This window comes from Ruditapes philippinarum, unplaced genomic scaffold (assembly GCF_026571515.1).
Source record: "Ruditapes philippinarum isolate M1 unplaced genomic scaffold, ASM2657151v2 ctg344_1_1_1_1, whole genome shotgun sequence".
In the NCBI taxonomy this organism is placed as follows: domain Eukaryota; kingdom Metazoa; phylum Mollusca; class Bivalvia; order Venerida; family Veneridae; genus Ruditapes; species Ruditapes philippinarum.
Genome location: NW_026861031.1, coordinates 19611 through 37009, shown reverse-complemented (window position 1 = coordinate 37009; position 17399 = coordinate 19611). Strand labels below are relative to the sequence as shown.

The window sequence follows — 17399 nt, the reverse complement described above, 5'->3', positions numbered from 1 at the left end:
TGCTATACAATTTTAATCTTATTTCGCCGAAACACTCGGATGCAACTGGATATAATATCGCCAGTTTTTGAAATCCCCGCCCTTTGTAAAAGCTCTCGGGCCCGATCGGTTTCATTCGGAATTAACTCATTTGCATACGGAAAAGTTCGGAAATGCTATAATTAGAAACAAGTTCGGAAACGCTATAATTAGAAACGTCAACAAACTTGCGACCCCGATATTAGGAGATATAATATAAATGACGGATGCAATTTTATTTTATGTTTTGTAATTAATAAACGATATGAAAAGCTATTTATTAGCTAAGGAATGTAGCTTATATCCTCGTAACGCGTTACGAAACAATCGGAAAAAGAACAAAGTCTAAGACTCTCACTAGATCTACAAACAAGAAGATGGAGCGTTGGTCATGTCTATGTCGTACGGTTGCTGTGGTTATTTGAAATCGGTAAATTAGCCGTTCTTTATGATCGGTTAGTACCAGAAATAATACGTACCTATTGCCAAGCTTCCATCGTAGTAATATGGCATACAGTAGTGTGCGTCATGTAAATATAATGAAACACAGACACTTGGGCTTTGGTGCTCAATCTGTATTATATTATATATATACATGTTGAAATATGATTTTTTTTCAAAACGGCTTATATTAAGTTTTTTTTTGTGGATTTTAAAGGCGTTTTGAGCTCCAAACCAAAGTGTCTGTGTTAGGAAATTATAATGAAAAGAAATATAATTTGGCAATCTGGTGTAATAACCTGTATCTATGCAGTGTTACCAGATTAAATAACCAGTCAACTGCATGCAAAAGCCAATACATATTAATTAAACATCTACAGACTCAACCGTTTGATATATGATAATGTATAATTATACTTCAATTTATAAGCAAACAATTTAAGAATGGAAAAAGGACCAAGTTAAAGTTCTGATGCCTATGATTTTGAAAATGATCACTCAAGACCTGATTTTTATGTTAGCCTTTTGTAAAAGTGCACATTATGGAAAATAATGTACTAATGAGAATTTTATTCCAATACAAACACAGTGCAACCTGTGTAAATATTATTCTGTTAACAATGAACAGTTGCATTCCACTGAAAATAAGATTGCCAAGAATTAAATCCTAATCTCTGGATTATGTACACCGGTATGGCATAAAACCATAAATTTCACCACTTTATGTTCAAATGTTGAATTCTGCTAAAGCTGGTGCTAGGGGGGCATGGAAGGTAACTTGCACTTTCCAACAGGCTCACCAAATAGAGCCTGCATCAGTTTCAATTTTGTCATTTTGGGCTTTCTGCAGGAATTCTTTATTTCTCTATTTTCTGATGTCAAATGTACTTTTTTAAAATTCAAATAAGATCACAGATTGTAACAATGTTTTACAAATACCTTTCAATGTTAATTTACACTCCACTTCTTTTAGCACGTTTCATGACACATTTTGGAATGTTGTTAAAATAACAAAAACACAGATAAATTGAAACATGTATTTGTCAGAACATTGGCAGTAAAACAACAATAAAATATTTTCAAATGAACAGCATATCTTCTTTTTCTTACTCTTAAAATTGTACACCAGTGACTTCTTTACAGGTATAGTTTTATTTTTTATTCAATCCATGCTGTCTTAACAGGAAGAGAAAGTGTGAAGATGGCCAATATTGTAGAAGGAAATAGATAATATCTTAATTCCAACCAAATTGTATGAACTTGAGCTAACCCCTTATGGGTTTCTGGTGATGCAGGATATTATGCTTAAGCCATTGCGACCTTAGACCTTATTAACTCCAAACTAATGCTTAATTACTAATCTAAGCAATGTCCCTGGAAATGTTCAAAACCTTGGGACAATGAGTTTACATGTCACTGGGACCTTGAACTTATAATCAAATGGACCAATCTTAAAACTAAAGGCAATCAGAATTTTTCCTTCTGAGTTACATAAACTATACCTTACAATGTTACACATATTTAAAGGAAGTTAAACTTTATGCCATCTTGACCTTTAAATCTAATTTCCTCAAAATCAGTTGGTGCCATTATCTGGGGAAGGGCAATGTTCCTACCAAGCCTAAAAACTTAGGCTTACCCCTGAATGTAAAATATTGTTTGTTCCCCACTCCCGCGACCTACCCACAAATAGCACAGCTACCTAAAATATCTTATTGCCCAGGATTTGTTTACTAAAATGAAATCAGAGTGTCAATGAGAATGACATCTCTTTAACTGTCTCGTGATTTTTTAATTGTAAATATACAAATGTTGGGATATTTGTTGATTGAAACTGAAAATATGGTTTTAAATTTTCAAGTAAAACAGATGCTTTCATGCATTCACAATTTGTTTGAACTACATATAATTTTAATGAAAAATAAGACAAGACAAACATTTTGAATAACTAGGAATGTGTCCATAGGACACGGGTCCCCCCCCCCCCCCCTACGCACCACTGTTCTGTCAATCTTATGACTCTAGGTCAAATATTTTTTGAAAACTAAAAATCTTTTACTAAGTAAAGGGCAAGAACTTTACAAATACTGAATAAATTCACAAGTAAACCCCAAGGTGCATAAGTACACATGCTGACCAACATTCTTTTAAACATTCAGGCCTACAAGTGATATACTTTTTGAGCTATGCATGAACAAGTTGAAAATTGTAAATTATTCGATAAAGTAAAGTGAACCTGTAGTAGCCACTCCTATATTGTCTTTCTTATTTATATTTTATCCCTGTAGGATATTAATTATGGAGTTAAATGATAAATTATTTATGTTTGGCTGAATGAAATGAAAGAAAACATAAATATTTTTTTAGCTATGCATGAACAAGTTAAAAATTGTAAATTTATACTACTGTAAGTCAAGGGCAATAACTCTAACTAAACTGAAAAAAATCCACATAAAAGTCCCAGGTTCATAGCTTCACAGTGATGTAAATCATTATTCCTGTAATTTAGTGATGTTGATCATTATTCCTGTAAAGTTGGTTGATTCTCACTCAAGCACTCAAGGAACAAATAACAACATAATGAAACGTTTTTTACTAAGTCAAGGGAAATAACTCTACAAATACTGGATAAATCCACAAGCCAAACCCCAGGTGCAAAACTAAATATGCTGAGCAACCTTCCCGTAAGGTTTAATGACTCTATGTCAAATCCTTTTTGAGTTACATGTGACACAAGTTGAAAACTGCAAAATTTTACCAAGTCAAGGGCAATAACTCTAAAAATCCTAAATAACAAGGATTTTATATAAAATATGCCCCTATGTCATTGGTCTAATATGCTAGATTGGACTACAAACAATTCATGGACTAATAACAACTAGATCTCCGCGAGTCAGATGTGTTGCCTTGTTAAACAATATAGTTTAAGAGAAATGGCCAAGAAAAAAATAAAATATGAAAATTAACACAGGGCAATAAAGTTAAAGCCACTAATAGCAAATAACAAGCAAAGCCAAAATTTAGACATTTAACCTTGAAGGTCAAGGTCAATTATGAATGAAGGCCAAGGTTTGACCATACACCAAGAACTTTAAAAGTTATGAACAAGGTTCAAGTTTGCAGAAGGCAACGGCAGCAACCTCTATTTCTTTTTTCAAAAAAAAAAAGAAAAGCTGAGCTAAAGTGAATGACATAGTACATGTATATCAAAAGATATAATTGAATAATACTTTTAACTTTGTTGCTACATTAAAGCTCATAGCAGCACTTATAGTTTAATAGATTGGATAATAGTTTGCACTTGTATAAAAAGTAGTCATTTTTCTGACAAAATATTAAAAACAGACCTTGAGTCATGACAAATGAATCAAGAGAATTTTTTTCGAAACAAGATAGATACAGTGCCATATCTAAAAAGATATTTCATAAAACTATCATGAATACCAGGTGTTCAATGTCAGCTTAAATATGTTTGAATCGTTGGGCAATCAGTGTAACACACTTTTTATCATTCTTTTCCATAAAATGTCAATCATATCTTGATTTATGTTCCTCATGAATGGCTCGGGTAGGCTTCGGGCTAACTTGCGCCAAATGTTTTGAAAGTCTGTGGGGGTCATCTTCCTCTAACTTTCTATTTTATATATCCCCTCCATGTCACTAATTTTCAGAGTTATAGCATCATGAAAAATGGTATAATGATACTTTTTCTTCTTCTTCAATTCATCCAGACTCGCTGAAGTCTGAAATGGAGATTAACAAGCCTGTTATAACAAAAATCATAAGTGTATACAATTCTCAAAATGCAGTACATGTAATTATGTCCTCAAAATTTATTAGTCAGGTTATTCAGAGACTGCAAAATCTCTTTTGATTGAAATTAATATTATATAGGCAATATAAATGCATAGTGATCACACTTTCAATAACTAGAAATGTGTCATCATGCCACGGATGCCCCCCACATGCAGCCAAAATTTCAGATGTTATAATATTTAGTTTCAAATTTGTTTGCACAAACTATTGTTTTCATTTTAAGTTCAAAGCCCTTAAAACTTTTCAATGTTAACACAAACCATTTTCATACAATGTTCAAGACACTGAAATTATTCAGTCTTAACCTTTTGAAAATAGCATATTTCATATTTGTAGCCAAAATAATGGCTACATACATTTCCATAAAAGTATGAGTGCTGAAACTGAAAGTTCAAAATTTTTCCGATATTCAAGAAAGATAAGTTTGTCCAAAATCATTGAACCACGACCAAATTCAAACTAAAACTGCTTATTCCTAAGATGTATCTATATTATTTTCAAAGCGAAAGGGACATAACTCTGCCAAAAATCATCGAACCATGACCAAATTCCAACTTGACCTGCCCATTCCTTTGACATACCCGTATGTCAAATTTGAGTTAAATATGTAACACTGTTGGGTAGATAATGAACAGAAACTGTAAATTTCATATTATTTTTAAAGTGAAAGGGGCATTACTCCGCCAAAAATCATTGAACCATGACCAAATTCGAACTTGGCCTGGGCATTCCAAAAACATATCCATATGTCAAATTTGAGTTGAATGTGTTGTACTGTTGGGGAGATAATAAACAGAAACTGAAAATTTCATATTATTTTCAAAGTAAAAGGAGCATAACTCTGCCAAAAATCATCGAACCATGACCAAATTCGAACTTGACCTGTTTTTTTCTCATGACATATCCATATGTCAAATTTGAGTTGAATGTGTTGTACCATTTGGGAGATAATGAACGGAAACTGAAAATTTCATATTATTAAAAAGGGGCATAACTCTGCCAAAAATCATCAAACCATGACCAAATTCGAACTTGACCTGTATTTTCTTATGACATATCCATATGTCAAATTTGAGTTGAATGTGTTGTACCGTTGGGAAGATAATGAACGGAAACTGAAAATTTCATATTATTTTCAAAGTAAAAGGGGCATTACTCTGCCAAAAATCATTGAACCATGACCAAATTCGAACATGACCTGTATTTTCTCATGACATATCCATATGTCAAATTTGAATTGAATGTGTTGTACCGTTGGGGAGATAATGAACGGAAACTGAAAATTTCATATTATTTTCAAAGTAAAAGGGGCATAACTCTGCCAAAAATCATTGAACCATGACCAAATTCGCACTTGACCTGTATTTTGTCATGACATATCCATATGTCAAATTTGAGTTGAATATGTGCAACGGTTACTAAGATAATGAACGGAAACTGATGATGACGGATTGACAGAATGACGGAATGACGGAACAGGGTAACACTATATGCCCCGGCCATTACATGGCGGGGGCATAAAAATATCTTATAATTCATAGAGGCAGGAACATTTAATACTAAGATATGCAGCATTTATATTCATATGCAAAAATGAAGAAACAAATGTTGAGAATCTATATGCCCAAAGAAGATAAAGCACAACATTTTATTTAGGTTTTGCCTCTTTATATGTTTGAAGAACTGAAATCTTTCTATTGAAATAAACAAAGAAACATGCTACATCCATATTAGACTCAGTACAGAGTACATCTATGTTGAACATTATTATAGTTCCAAACAATTCACTTTATTCACACAAACTGGACACTGTTTTCTTTCATTCTGTAAAATTGTGAAACATTACATGTTTGAGTTTTGTAAGTAGCATACCTAACAGATCCCCCTTGTTGGTGATGTATGGTCTATTTCCATGTATATTATAATCTATGGCTGCAAGAAGATTGTGCACTCTATAAACAGGTGGTGTGTAAGCAAATCTTTTGGTACAATACATCAAGATGTGCTGGTGAAGCCCTTCCATGCCAGCTGTACTTCTAAAAATGAATACAAATAATGGAAAAGATATTTTCATTTAAATGATTTTAGTAAGGAAAAATCCTTTAACATTAACATATTCATATGCTAGATATAATCTCTGTATGTAAATAATTATCTTTGAAAAGATTTTTCACAGCTCTATCCTTCAATTGATAAGTGCAATAAAGGTGCCAATTAATTTATACATAATGGTTGTAGGTCCATTTGCGTTAACATATAAAGGTGCTGTAAACATTGAACATTCTATAATCAATAGACATATGAGCTTTGTATTAATCAGGACATATACTCCTTTTCCAGTTAGGAAAATAAATCCTTTTAAAAATTTCACTCCAACTGTTAGCATATCTTAACAAAGATAGACATATCTCCTTTGCAGAATTAATGGTTCCAACATTGGAGCCATTGGCTTCAACTTTTTTGATTGGCCAATCTGGTGGTGCAAACTAAAATTGCTCCAGGGGGAACCCTGTCAATATAAATTTCTTTTATTGTACCTGATGAGAACATACCTGCAGTTGAGATATTATGTCATCTTATTCAGAACACCAGCAAGATCTTTCAGACTATGTGCATCTTATTTCCTTTGCAGCCATGGTTTGTTATTGTTTCTAATGGGCCATGATTGTACTAGGCATTGGTGTATTCCATCATCTGAAAACAGAATCCATTCATGCTCAATAACTATAAGATTGATGCAGACACTAAAATATATAATTCCCTGAAATAAAATATCAAGACAAATAAGCATGCATTAAAAAATGGCAAAGAAGTCAGCCTTCAACAAGTTTCATGAAACATTACTAAGCATTTCACATTTATCTTACATATAAAATGCTTACCATAAACCTATGAAGTATTCCACATTATGCATCAAAACATCTTGCATGCATTAATTTTCTTGCAACAAATGACAATTATGTATTGCTATCTAGAATTTTATCTAAATATTTCTTGAGCAACAGAATAATCATATAAAAATATCAAACATTCAAACAAAATCAAATATATAATAATTGTTTACTTACCATGAATAGTTTATAGTCTGTAGCAGTTTTATAACTAAACCAGAAATGAATGGTTGTGTCTCAATTCAACTCCAAAAGGATTTCATTGGCTTTCTTTAGTGCTACCTGAAGATTAACCCATAACTTGCTTAAGATTTAGAAGAAAAAAAATCAATTGTGGAATTCCTTTTCATTTTAGCGAAAAATATTCTACATAAGAATTGTATATATTCAGTCTTCACCAACATTTACTATAGGACATGAATCTGCCCTTGTTATTAACAACAAATACAGCAGTATTGCATGCAGTGATAACACCAGTCTATTAAAAATTCTTAGTTTAAAAGGGATATAACTTAAAAAAATATTGCTTTCACGGTCATTGAATTTAAGATTTTGAATTTACTGGCCCCAATTCCCGTTTTGAATTTATTTTACTATATATTTAACTACATTTTCTTAAAATTTACACTGGCCCAAACTAATTTTCACTGGCCATGGGCCACCGGGCCAGTGCTAAATTCAATGACTGCTTTCATAAGAACATGTATGCTCCCCTGTTTAACAATTACACTTTGTCCTGATAAGCAAGTCTTTCAAGTTTTATGTTGATACATTTCAAAATATTTAAATAATGCAATTGTATGCCAACATAGCAATCTGACATAGAATGTAATAGCTTTGAAAAAAAAAAGCTAGAAATTAGTAATTTATGATGTTTGATTGTAACTAAGAAAGTATACTCCACTTTTGAGGAATCTGTAACTATTTTGTTGTATGGTCTGAGAATTGACTATATAACAGAATCCTTTCCAAAAACCATATATGAGCCGCGTCACGACAAAACCAACATAGTGCGTTTGCGACCAGCATGGATCCAGACCAGCCTGCGCATCCGCGCAGTCTGTTCAGGATCCATGCTGTTCGCTATCAGTTTCTCTACTTGTTATAGGGTTTGTAAGCGAACAACATGGATCCTGATCAGACTGCGCGGATGCGCAGTCTGGTCTGGATCCATGCTGGTCGCAAACCCATTATGTTGGTTTTGTCATGACGCGGCTCATATATATTTTTTCACAAGTGGATTTAAGACCTACAGTATAATGACCCTTTTTTATTTTTTCACCTCAGTGAACAATTACCTATAATAATATTATGGAGTCATACAAATATCAAACTCATCATTTAAAATGACACCAAAATCTTTCAATTGGACCAAAATTAACCATGTAATGCATGTTTTTAGTCCCCTACCGGTTTACCGGAGGGGACTTTAGGTTAACCCTCCGTCCGTCTGTCCGTCTGTCCGTCCGTCAGTCCGTCCGTCTGTCCGTCCGTCAGTCCGTCCGTCCACAAAACTGGATCCCGCGATAACGCAAAAAGTACTGAAAATATTTTAATGAAACTTGATATATTGATAGATGGCAGTATGGAGATTATGCACGTCTTTTTCTTTTCTTCCTATGTTGAAAATTCTGGTTGCTATGGCAACAAATAGACTGAAAATATGGCAAATTTTACACATAACCTGGATCCCGCGATACCGCAAAAAGTACTGAAAATATTTTTATGAAACTTGATATATGGATAGATGGCAGTATGGAGATTATGCACGTCTTTTTCTTTTTTTTCCTATGCAGAAAATTCTGGGTTGCTATGGCAACAAATAGACTGAAAATATGGCAAATTTTACACATAACCTGGATCCAGCGATACCGCAAAAAGTACTGAAAATATTTTTATGAAACTTGATATATGGATAGAAGGCAGTATGGAGATTATGCACATTTTTTTCTTTTTTTCCTACGCTGAAAATTCTGGTTGCTATGGCAACAAATAGGCTGAAAATATGGCAAATTTTACACATAACCTGGATCCAGTGATAACGCAAAAATTACTGAAAATATTTTTATGAAACTTGACATATTGGTAGATGGCAGTATGGAAATTATGCACATTCTTTTCTTATCTTCCTGTATTGAAAATTCTGGTTGCTATGGCAACAAATAGACTGAATTTCAAGATTTCTGATTCTAGTTTTTCAGTTTTTTCACTATAAGTTCTTTATTTCTTAAGGTATTTTCTTCAAACTTTAAATATAAGTTGCTAGTCACCAACCACATCATATGTGACAAAGTTTACAACTCACAAAATTTATCAGAATTACCTCCCTGGAACTTGAAATTTTCATGAAAAAAACATTGTTTTTAGCTCACCTGTCACAAAGTGACAGGGTGAGCTTTTGTGATCGCTTTTTGTCCGGCGTCCGTCGTCCGTCCGTCGTCCGTAAACTTTTACTTTAAATGACATCTCCTCATAAACCACAAGGCCAATTTCATCCAAACTTCACAGGAATGTTCCTTTGGTGGTCACCTTTAAAAATTGTTCAAAGAATTTAATTCCATGCAGAACTCTGGTTGCCATGGCAACCGAAAGAAAAAACTTTAAATGTCTTCTTTTAAAAAACCCTAAGAGCTAGAGCTTAGATATTTGGCATGAAACATCTTCTAGTGAGTGTCTACCAAGTTTGTTCAAATAAAAGCCCCGGGGTCAAAATTGGCCCCGCCCCAGGGGGTCATTGATTTTCCCTATATGCATATAGTAAAAACTTGAAAATTCTTCTTTTAAAGAACCCAAAGAGCTAGAGCTAAGATATTTAGCATGAAACATGTTCTAATGGGTGTCTACCAAGTTTGTTCAAATAAAAGCCCTGGGGTCAGAATTGGCCCCGCCCCAGGGGGTCATTGATTTTCCCTATATGCATATAGTAAAAACTTAAAAATCTTCTTTTAAAGAACCCAAAGAGCTAGAGCTAAGATATTAAGCATGAAACATCTTCTAGTGAGTGTCTACCAAGTTTGTTCAAATTAAAGCCCTGGGGTCAAAATTGGCCCCATTCCGGGGGGTCATTGATTTTCCCTATATGCATATAGTAAAAACTTAAAAAATCTTCTTTTAAAGAACCATAAGAGCTAGAGCTTAGATATTTGGCATGAAACATCTTCTAGTGAGTGTCTACCAAGTTTGTTCAAATAAAAGCCCTGGGGTCAAAATTGACCCCGCCCCAGGGGGTCATAGATTTTACCTATATGCATATAGTAAAAACTTAAAAAATCTTCTTTTAAAGAACCCAAAGAGCTAGAGCTAAGATATTTAGCATGAAACATCTTCTAATGAGTGTCTACCAAGTATTTTCAAATAAAAGCCCTGGGATCAAAACTGGCCCCGCCCGGGGGGGGGGGTCATTGATTTTCCTTATATGTGTATAGCAAAAACTTAAAAATCTTCTTTGAAAAAAACCCAAATAGCTAGAGTTTAGATATTAAGCATGAAACATCTTTAAGTAAATATCTATAAAGTTTGTTCAAATAAAAGCCCGGAGGTTCAAAACTGGCCCTGCCCCAGGGGTGTCATTGTTTTTAACTATATGTGTATAGTAAAAACTTTAAAAATCTTCTTTTAAAAAACCCAATGAGCTAGCACTTAGATGTTTAGCATGAAACATCTTCTTATGGGTGTCTACCAAGTCTGTTCAAATAAACAAATAAAAGCCCTTAGGTAAAAATTGGCCCGGGGGTGGGGGGGCCTATATACAGGTGAGCGACCTCAGGGCCATCATGGCCCTCTTGTTTTTAATAACTTCTTTTTTTTCTGAACGTATCTACTTCAAACTTCATATAAATGTTTCTTATTATCACTCAACATTTGTGAGTGTTCAATACTCTAGCAAGACTATTTCCAGAATTATGCCCCTTTTGAACTTGACTTTTTTTTGAGAAATTGGTAATTTTCTTTAATTATGATAGGATTTTCTTCAAACTCCCACATCATAATATGACAATAATATGACAAGGTTTATAAATCTAGCATCCTTATTTCCAGAATTATCTCCTCCTTAAACTTTTTATTTTTCCTATTCGTTCTTTTAACTTTCATTTACTTCAAATTCAAAATAAACATTCAATATTCATACCTTCATTACTAATTGTTCTTTGTTACGCTCACATCATGTATGGCATCGTTATCTCCTTTTTTTTAAATTTTGCTTTAAAAATGTTATATTTTGATAACAGGGATGTTTAAAAAATAACTTTAGAGTGTCCTTCAGTCTGTCTGTCTGTCTGTACATAAAAACTGTTCACTGTGATCACTTAAAATAGAAACATAAGTGAATGCCAGGCCAATGGCCCTTCAGAATGTTGCTTGGGCTCTTACCGGTAGGGGACTTATGGATTGCTTGCAATACTATGATAATTGCTTGTTTTTTCTTCTTCTAATACAGTATTATATGCCACTTAAAAAATGTCAAAATTGTTTAATATTTAAATCATATGAATATCTGATCATGATATATATGGATCACATGTTGACATGTTTATATCCATTAATTGGTTCAATAAACTAATAAAAAAACATGAATTCAGCAGTATTTAAGATTAATCAGTTTTTATATGAATTATATAAGTAAATTAGTTATGCAAGTATATAGTTATATAGCAATTTTGAAAGGTATTATTATAACCTGTCACTTTCGACAAAAATGGTGTACTTACTCTCCTCTGCATATGCACTGAAGTCCAGGTCATCTTTGATGTCCCTGGTAGTGGTATTGCAACACATGATGATGATGAAATTGACTTATTTCTGTAATTGAAAATATAGCATACTAGTACCATGGCCTAAAATCTTGACTTTTCAAACCAATTACAATACATGAATTGCTGCACTGCTTATAAGGAAGAAGGGTTGTCAATAAGAATTATCTTACGTTTCCAGCACAATTATGGTTATTGTCCATGATTATTTTTCAAATTGTGAAATGCTGAAATTTTACTGCAAAAATGATTCAAATGAGACAAAAATATTGATTTTTGTGCGATTTTCCAGACAACATTTTATTCTTTCTACTTTATTTCTTTGAAGATTCAACAACCCTGGATAGTAGATCAATATATCAGACTTACGGGCTTGTTACACAGGGGATTCTGTCATTTTTTTCCTTTACCACTATATATATAATATATATTTAATACAATAATGACAGATTTCCCTGTGGCTTGTTATTGCTTAAATGTCGGTCAAGGTTGCCCAAAAGCAAAAATATCTCAAAATCAAAGGACGTCACATTTATAGGACTACCCTTGATAGTTGAACATGCTTTGAAGAAATGCCTGTTCTGCTAGTCAATAGTTCTAACCCTTTTTGAGACACATGTGGCTAATCTATTTCACAGCATTGTAGTTACTATAGTACAGTACAGCTTACAGTAAAAAACAATAATGTGATTGGAAAATAAAATTTATTCAAAATATAATTTTGTTGTGTCTTAAATGATTCTTAAAAGATAGTGATTGGTCATCTTAAACGATATTACAATGGTTACAATGAACATACGCCATAAAATTGTACAGGATTAGGCTCAGCCGATCTTTTATTTAGGAAGTGGCTAGCCGTACGGGCCCGTACGGCTAGCCAAAAGTTCTAGCCGTACGTGAGTCACGTACGACTAGCCAGGACTCACTGTATTGTCTAGCCGTACGGCACTTTTCAAAATTATATGGAAGTCGAACATGCATATGTTATTTTATGCCTCATGATTATGGTTTGTTGTTTTATTTGTATGAAAGGTGAACTTTTGTTAATTAAGCACAATCATGGATCGAATAAATAATTAATGATCGGAGTGGATAAAAAGAACATTGAAAAAAAAAAAAAAAAAAAAAGGTGAAATGCAAAATAGATTCTAATTGTATAATTTTCAAATACAGTAGATAAATATCGAACATTAAAGCACAATCAATTAATTAGCCTTAATTAAAGCCTACCCAGGGACTGACAATAGAATTTTAAAATGTCAGAGTTTCACGAAACATGCAAACTTTCCTTATGTTAACAAACTTCTATACCGTCGGTACTTGAGGCAATTTCAGAGCCAAACAACAATAATTTTCGTTTTTTTGTTTCATTTTAAAGGTGTCGAAAATTAAACTTGATGAAACAAAAAAGGATTATCAAAATTTGTAAACTATTTCAATTGATGTTATTTAACTGCGACCAAATGCGTATTTTTTCTCAACGTCTTGAGATGACAAAGATCGATATTTGTTCTTTTTTACTGTAGCCAACAAGTCGATTAATCTCTACAAAGTAAACATACGAAGACAATTGCTGTTTCTTGGTTCATAAAATAACATATGCATTTTCGACTTCCATATAATTTTGAAAATGCCGTACGGCTAGCCAATACAGTGTGTCCTGGCTAGTCGTACGTGACTCACGTACGGCTAGAACTTTTGGCTAGCCGTACGAGCCCGTACGGCTAGCCACTTCCTTTTATTTAACCTGTTATTGTTAACAATTTATTGGTACGAAAATTACAGTGAACGAAAACTTGATACACAGACGTAGCCTAATTAATTCGGCGTGAACGGTTTGACCCATTTTACAGACTTTTTTTTTCTTACTGTCAAACCGTTAGGAAAAAAGACAGCGCCCGTCCAAAATTATCTCGGTGTCTCTTTGACAAGTCTAATTAGTTGGACTAACACAGACGTGGATCGGCAAGCTTAATTTCTTTATCATAAGTCAAAACCATCGTAAAACCTATAACACAATATCTGTGTTTATATATTCGTAGGTGAAATTTTTCTATATGTAGATCTAAGACCAAGAAAAAATTAAATGCAAAGTTGAATTAACAAAAACGATGACCACCTCACCTGTCAATCAGATAACAACTTCACGGTCGCTTTTGGTTTTAATTACCCTTTTTAGAACTTTTCATCGCTTTGAATCACTACCGGAGTATATCCTTGATTGAATTAAATCACAGTTTCTTCCCACTTTTCGCTTTTTCCTTTTCCAATCTCAAAATTTATTTCTCGTATAAAACACCTTTCGTATTGTCCGCCATTATTTTGGTTTGGTAAATCATATCACGTGACTCAGATCCGAACATTTACGGAAATAATCGAAGGGCTTCCCGCCAAAATATAAATCTTATTTGACTAACCCAGTCAAATAAGAAAATGCATTTTTTAGAATGGTCAGAAATGTTACGGAGAGCGTTTCTAAGTTGGAAAACTTTGTCAATACTTGTTAAATAATGCATTTGATAACAATAAGGCGTTAATTTGACAATCTGTTTTGATGAATTTGACCAGGAATATAACTTTAAAGATATTGTATATAAGAAACAGAATCATTTGTATAACAACCTTTGTAAAGAACACTCGCGACAAAAATAAAGACATCTATGCGGAACCAGATTCAGTTCAAGTTTTATACATTTCTGAGAATAATCTTAATATAGGTTATAGGTTTTATACAGTTTTAAGAAATTAGTTTCTTAAAATTCTATATATAACCTTTAACCGACTTACAGTTAGCCCCGCCTATTCAAATTGATTACATTATGCAATTGGCGGATTCCCTTAAACCAGCCCATTTAACTTATAAATTTGATACATACAGTTGCGTTACAGCACTGTATGGTAAATATTTCAGCATTTAAACAAAATATAGCGATTTCATTGGCAGACAAACTTTGGGAACTATGCAAGAGGGTATGTTGTTGTGCTAACTCCCTTGTGACCACTCTGCCACATTATTACACATAACATTTAAGTACCGCATAACCCTTTTAATGCCAGAAGTTTTATCATAAAGGCAAGTGAATTATTGTATACTTTTATGGAAAAAGTTTTATAAAGTTAAGATAAAAAGATAAATTGTGTTGCAACCTCAAATGTACATACAGTCATGTAGGTATTTGTAAAGCAGTTAATATATAACTGACAAAACAGTAGATTGTTAGATTGTGGGGCATCCGTGTCATATGGACTCATTTAGACTACTTTATTATTTAAATCAGATAAACTTTTATCTTAAATGATTAAATATCATTGTACAAATAATTCCACACAAATAATAAATGTAAGTACACAAGTTTGCACAAATTTGGCAGGTGCCACTACTAGGTCAAATGAGGCCCGAAATATATGATAGCCATCTACTTTTTCAGAATTCTTTTTCTGTTGTAACACTGTTTAAATTCACCACTTTAAAAACTCCAGATTACTGGTGTGTAGTACTACGCCAACAAATGAGTTCCTGGAGAATAGGGGGCAGGGGACCTAAAATGAACAATTTTGTATTTCAGTCTAGCCAGAAACACAATTCAAAATATTTCAAAATCTGTTTCACAGGCAGATTCAATGATATATGACATACATTGAAGAAAATAAAAGTTTGCATGCATTCACGAGTTCGAAAATCTAGCTAAACGACGTTTTCCGGTACTTTCTGTACATAGCTCTGGGGAATTCACCCAACTAACGCTATATGTTTTTGGCTTTTTTAATTAAAGTGAAATAAAACGTTTTTTTTTCTTTGTAAAAGATAATTAAGTATTATTCATTGAATGAATTATTCCATACAATATATAAACGTAAATACACAGGTTTACGCAAAAAATGTCTTTATTTATCATAGAAGATCCCACAACGACTCTTTTAATTCTATTGATTTTTATTATAAACACTATATAAACCTAAAAACGGTGTTTAGCTAGGTTTTTTTTGAAAAGGTCAATTGCTTCCTAAAGAAATGGCAGCCAAGCCAAATTGACAACTAAGATATACTAAAATGGGCAATCTTCATGAAGGTGCAGATACTCCAGAATCCGCCCGATTCCTTTAAAAATGTCACTTACACACAGTGCATTCAATAGCATTTTCAAAAATGACCAATAAAGTGTCTGTCATACGTTTAGATTTTTCACAAAATTTATCCAAAATTTCTTACCTGTTTGGTGCCAACTGTCAAAGCTTGATTTTTAACTTTTTTGCCTCCATTTGAAGAGTCACACATACATTCAAAGCTACCAAAATGCTTAGTTTCGAGTAAAAACCCCAAAATAGTTCTCACTTCCTACACACAAACAAGAAAAATTACAATGACAGAAAAATATCAAAAGTTTCAAGTACCTTCAAAACAAAAAGCTCATTTAAGAGTATTATAATAAGTTTAATCTCTTTTAAGATATATTCTGAATGATACTTTTACTAGGCTTTTTACATATTTTACTAGATTTTCCAAATTGCAAAAACAATCTTACTTTATCATTCTATATACATGTACTAGAAGATATTCACACTGAATTAACTAGAAACATATATCAATCAATTATCATTGTTTTTAAGGAACAAGAAAGTACAAATGATCGTAATTTCTACTTTGACGAAATTGTATCTTTTACGCAACATTTGATACTTTATTACGCCTACGTTAATATCCTGGAGAGAAACAAAAGCCAAAATGTGCGTGTGTATCAGCAGAATGATGTTCTTCTTAATTTTTTACCAAGTTATTTTTTTTTCTTCTTCTTTTTTTAATTTTTTAATCAAAATACTCCTACTGTAAGTGATACCGAATTTCACATATAATCTAATTGTCTAAAAATCTAAAGAACGGTCTGAGACAAAATCTACTCATTTTACATCATTTCTGTTTGACTGCGGAAAAGTACTGCCCTTATGGGACCAATGATACAGTTGTGGAATCCATCGTTAAATTTTTCATATACGATTATAAACATCTAATAAACTTTTTTTTTATTTTTATTGTTTTTACGGATGGACTGAAAGTCGCCAAACGACGATAGTTTACTTTATGGAATATATTATTTAAATTTAATCATATACGATAGGGAAATATCAAAACAATCCTAGTGTGTGGCATGTTTTAAATACCGTTGTTATATTAAATATGTATGTGTTATCATATAAAGTGGTTTGTTTCATGATCGTATAGTAACATACGATTTGATTAGAAAATAACAAACCCTCATAGACTTGTACTTTTATAATTGTCTTACTATGTCTTACTAAAATAATAGTAAATGAATAAAACAGAACCAGTCTGTTGTTTTTCCGCTCAATTGTCAGAGAGGGGGTTTCCTATCTAAGAGGAAACTAATATTTTATCCTAGCAATTATTTGGGAAAAAAAAACAAATTTGTCTTTAATAATACAGAAAAAAAACCCAGACAAAACAAAACAAAAACAAAAATATGCC

The 17399-nt window shown here is 32.8% G+C and overlaps 1 long non-coding RNA gene across 2 annotated transcripts; it reads right to left on the bottom strand.

Moving 5' to 3' along the window:
- Positions 1-6870: 6870 nt before the first annotated feature.
- Positions 6871-14498, bottom strand: LOC132714312 (uncharacterized). 2 transcript variants are annotated; one of them, XR_009623548.1, is made up of 4 exons: positions 14042-14498; positions 11845-11966; positions 7344-7448; positions 6871-6969 (listed from the first exon to the last, which is right to left on the bottom strand). It is a non-coding gene; the product is annotated as an uncharacterized LOC132714312 (long non-coding RNA). The 2 variants fall into 2 exon arrangements; XR_009623547.1 differs by having other exon boundaries at positions 11876-11966.
- Between the last annotated feature and the right edge of the window lie 2901 nt (positions 14499-17399).